The following is a 5,615-nucleotide window of genomic DNA, read 5'->3' as shown; positions in this document are numbered from 1 at the left end:
TGTTTGAATTAAGAGAAATTGTGCTCATCATGGTCATCTTTTGTATCGCTCTTGCCAGCATAGCCAATCTCATTCTCTGCAGTATTCGGCTTCCAAAGCAATGCAGTACAGAAATTGCCAAAGTTCATCCCCAACCCACCGGGAGACAATGCGTCAATCAAGCTTTGAATTTCCTCCACACTGTTGTCATATCCAAAAGCACGCATCATAAAGCTTAGCTCCTTGGCAGTTAAATATCCACGTCCAGTCACATCCAATACGTTGAATACATATTTGATTTGCGATATATTGGCTTGGTTTGTAGTCTCCATTTTTCTGTTATGTAAATATTCGGTCTAAATGAAATATCTAGTTGTTTCCTATTCTCTCAAAGTTTACTGGGATACAAATTGAAATAAATTTCTTCACCTAATTTGGATCTATCTCTAAGCTTTTGTGGATATTACTAGGTATTATATGTATGTATTTTTAGTTTTTGGTGCGCACTGCTAAATTTTTTTTTGGCACAGAACAGGGTAGGCTTAGCCAAGAAAATCCGATCTTTGAAGGAGATTCCTAAAAATCTATCCTCCAAGTTTGGCTTTGTTTTGGCCGATTAAAAATGTTGGAGGAGTTTCCTAGTTCTAAGCTTCCAAGTTTGGTAGTTTCAGATTTAAAATTGCGGGAGATATTGGCTTTAGAAAATGTTGAGGAGGCTCCATAGAGCACTGGCGAAACGAACGCCTGATGCTGACGACTGGGCATGCTCAAAGTCGACAGTCACAAAGGAGAGACTAAATTGGGCAATTGGTACATTCCAGCCCTATAAATCTCCCGGAATGGACGGCATAACGCCAGCCTTCCTTCAAACGGGCTAGGACTAACTCCTCTCCCGTATTAGGAAAGCTCTAGTAAGTAGCCTAGTCATCGGACACATACCGAGCGCATGGAGGAGAGCTAGGGTAGTCTTCATCCCCAAAGCAGGGAAGAAAGATATTACCGACCCAAAGTCCTTCAGACCCATCAGCTTAACATCGTTTTTACTGAAAACGTTGGAAGAGCTGGTGGACTACAAGATTATAAGCACTTTGCTTAAACAAAGGCCGCTGCATTCAACGCAGCTTTATGCATATAGTAGTATTGCGGCAAGTCCACGGGGTACATCAGCACATATAGTCAGCTGGCTATAACGTACTTTGAGTGCGGCAACCTGATAATAAAGATGAGTAGCATTGTGCGCCTTAAAAACAACTGCAAAAGTTGCATAGAGTGGCATGCGTTTGTATGACACGAGTAACTCACCTTGATGCCTCACATCAATGCTACACTCCTCAAGCAGAAAGCGACGCTTTTGACCATGACTACCTAAGCAGATAAGATGCCCAACTCCACTCAATGACTGCTCCTGCTACTGCATCCCAGGGCGAAAAAAGCCGAACATCGAGCGAAATTTCACAGTTTATATGATAGCACTGTAAAAGGGATCCTGAACCACCTTGGAAGTGGTCCATCCTCCCTAAACCGGACATATAAAGTGGTACACCGACGGATCACCACCATCAGGGACAGGTCTGTAGTGGTGGGCGAACTACTATGAATGCCTAGGACTCACACCAACACTGGTATTCCAGGTCTGAGGTATGTGCCGATAGGAAGATTGTTCGGACTTTAACTTAAAACGTAACATATTTGAATACGATATATCCACCCTGTGACATAGTCCAGTCAGGGCTAAATGGAATAACGGGGATGAAAATAACTAAAGATAGTCCAGGGAGGCTCGTCTCAACCTAAACCTACTTCGGACTCACAACAGTCATTGCCCCGCTATAGGTCCCGGGGACACAACGGTAACGAGGCGGCTGATAAGCAGGCGAGAATGGGGCCCTCAAAGACCCTGACAGGACCAGAACCGTATTGTGGAGGTACACACATACGACTGGGACTCACAATTGAAACAGACAGCAGACTGTAGGCACTTTGCCCCGCAACGAGATATCCATAGGTGGTTATAATCTAAAGATTTAAGCAAGTTATAACCATGGAAATGCATCTTAGGGTACTTACCGGTCTAATGACGGGACACTGTCGACTAAAAGTACCTAACTAGACTAGGCATACGAGGTGTGTTCAAAAGTATCACGAATTTGAATTTTCGCGGGTTACGTATCACTCGAATTTCAGATTTTTTTGTAGCGTTAAGATGGTACTCATTTTCTCACTTATGCCGACTAACTCGGCCATTTAGAATTCACTTAATCGTTCAGCTGCTTTGCTTGCACGTGTTTTGGATCGTCTTCGATTTTTACCTATTCAAACAAATGGATCAAAGAACCTGTATCAAATTTTGTGTGAAAAACGAAATTAAGTGCGCGGATGCATTCCGAATGTTGATTGTGGCATACGGAGAAGCTACCTTGGACCGAAGCAACGTTTATCGGTGGTACAAAATGTTCTCAGAAGGCCGAGAAGATGTGAACGACGAAGAGCGTGCCGGACGCCCGAGCACTTCAACAACAAACGAAAAAATTAATGGAGTGGAGAAAATGGTATTGGCCAATCGTCGAATCACCGTCAGAGAAGTTGCTGAGGAGCTAGACATATCGATTGGCTTATGCTATTCGATTTTTATCAATGATTTGGGCATGAGACGGGTCGCCGCGAAATTCGTACCAAAATTGCTCAATTGCGACCAAAAACAGCATCGCATGAACATTGCTAATGAGATGTTGGACTCTGTCCGCGACGACCCAAATTTGCTCCAGAGTTGCTTGTGCGCGACTTTTTGGCCAAAAACAACACACTAATGATGGCCCCCTGTGACTTTTTCTTGTTCCCTAAACTGAAGAGGCCCATGAAAGGACGACGTTACGCTACGCTTGACGAGATAAAGACGGGATCGAAGGAGGAGCTGAACAAGATAAAAAAAAATTATTTTTTGAAGTGCTTCGAAGATTGGAAAACCCGTTGGCACAAGTGTATAATATCTCATGGGGATTACTTTGAAGAGGACAAAATAGATATTCATGAATAAATAAATAATATCTGAAAAAACACAAAATTCACGATACTTTTTGAACACACCTCGTATATAGTAGCGATCTCTGCAGGTTCTGTGAAAGAGAGAAGGAATCCTCGAAGAAGAAGTAGCATCCTAGGGTTGCATGTCTTAAATTTTAGAGAAATAGAAGACCTCAACCCAACAAAGATCCTAGCATTCGTACGGGGCTGATGGAAGAGCTATAGGCGCTGAAGGAGGCACAATAGATCCAGCAGGTCGCGGTGAGGAGATAGCTAAGATCCTTGCTTACAACAATGCTGGATTGAACAACAGGCAAATATCATTTAAATTAAGTCAATCGGTATCAGCAATTGACAAAAACCAACATAAAATAATTATCACACAGGCAAAAATCTGCAATCTTACGGGCTGGGCTGGATAAAAATGCTACGCCATCTAAAATTATATTTGATTCAAGGTTACAAATGTTGAAACAAGGTGTTTAACAAATTTTATCAGGAAGTAATCGATTAGTTTGGTAATCGATTAATTTGTTATTTTCATGTCATTTCTACATATTGTATTAATTTTATTAGCCCTGCCTTTAATCGAATTTCACACCTTAAGCTGACTTTGAACACAGAAAAATGAATAAAAACTGTTTTGTCAATGTTACAAAATTAATTTCTTTTAATTTGACGTATATTTAAAACAGTTAACTTTTCTGGAATACAACAAAAAAATTGTTAATTTTATTTTCAATTCCATAAGGAAAAAATCAAGTGCTTTTAATCGAATTTCGCGGAGTTTGTATGCCGATCTTTGACGGAGGTTATAAGCAAGTTACCATCTAACTTTGGTGACCGACTTACACTTTCAGATATATCGCTTTTGGGGATAATGGGGGCAGGTGAGGGCGTGGGAATATAATTAATATACTTTCAAAATTGTATGGTTTTAACTAAAAACTGCGGAAGATATAGACATTTCCGACATTTGGGAGGTGGGCGTCGTCAATTTTGGTGGCTGTAGATATAAAATTGTGGGAGATAATAAGGCTTTATCGATGCAAATATCGATTTTTATCGATTTCGTAGCCTCCTAGTGAACGTAGTACCCCAATTTTGACACCTTAACCGATGCTCGCACAGACTAGTATATGTTCCAAGTTTCAAAGTACTTCCTTTAAGGGTGCAGAAACAAGTTGTATTCATACAGATGGCATACACAAAGCCAATATACTCCTAATATCTTCAGTATCTTATTATAATAATTGCTTAAGGTCAATCATTAAAAGCATACAAAATAAACATTGTTGAAACGCAACTGGTTCGACAACTTCACTGTGGCAGAAGCTCAGCGGCTGAGTTTAAAGTTTGGGTACGTTTAGTAGGCTCTTAACTACAGATACATATATGTACTTACCTACATACGTATGTATGTATATATATACTTACTATAAGTTAACCGACAAATCCGTCCAGTGATTGATTGTCAGTTCGGAATGCAGTGATATATATATATATATATGTACGTATCCGAGTGCTATTAAAAAATCAGTCATCAGAGCTTAAGGGACTGCCGATTGAGAGCTGCTGTTGCTGCTGCTTGGCAAACGCTTAAGGCAGATTAACAATGACACATGCCCTTCATGTACCAAAGCCCAATCTGATTGTCTTTTAATAAGACAAGCCTGAAAATCAAGTGTAACGCAAAGCGAATTAGATGAAATCTCTGAGTATACAATGCTGCTGCTGCTGCTGCTGTTGTTGCTACTGCTGCTGGGGCTGTGCCCCGTATCAACATGTTACCGCCCGTCACAGCTGTCAATTGCAATGGCAGCACCCAAGAGCCGGGAGAGCCAGCCAACCTAGTCGAGTATCAGCTCATCATCATCTCCATATCTACCCAGACAGCTGTGACGGGGCAAAAGCTTCAACAGCGAGCTCCTCGGAACACGCCAGCTGTCGTCGGCTAACCTCGTCGTTGTCGTCGTCTTTAGCTCTCGCGCGTTCTCCGCATGTAACCTTTGGTAAGGTTAAATGTGAGCGCCGCGTTCGCGAATTGTGCCACGCTAAGAGCAGGCAGCAGCAGAAGCAGGCACCAGCAGCACGCACCAGCAGCATCATCATCAAGAGCAAGGCAAAAGGCAAAGGCTGCCCCATTGTTTTGTGCCCGTTGTTGCTGTTGCTGTTGCTGTTGTTGTTGCCGTCGCTGCCTGTTTCCTGCCCATTGTGAGCGAGGCGGGGCGAGGCGCCGACGCACTGCAAAGCTATTGGGATATGGATACGTTTTATCCTTTGCATCGAACCAAACGCTGACTTCGCAGCCTTCGAACATGTTTGGCCTTGTCACGTGCAACCGACGACCCAGCTACAGCTCTGTCTTTCATTTTGTCTGTCTGTCTGTCTTCCAGTCTCTATCTCTGTCTGTGTCTGTGTGTGTGTGCTTGTTTGTTTGTTTGTGGCACAGCTATAAACAGCATAAGCATCTCTGTGTGTACTACATACAATATACATATTTATATATATATATATATATATATGTATGTATGTCTGTGTGTGTGTGTGTGTATCTGTATCTATGGCAGCGCGGCTGTGTGTGTTGTATATCAATCGCCCTTTGGGCGGTTGCC

Source organism: Drosophila grimshawi, unplaced genomic scaffold, assembly GCF_018153295.1.
Source record: "Drosophila grimshawi isolate 15287-2541.00 unplaced genomic scaffold, ASM1815329v1 contig_1006, whole genome shotgun sequence".
Taxonomy (NCBI): Eukaryota; Metazoa; Arthropoda; class Insecta; order Diptera; family Drosophilidae; genus Drosophila; species Drosophila grimshawi.
The sequence above is the reverse complement of the archived record's forward strand: the minus strand, read 5'-3'. Positions refer to the sequence as shown.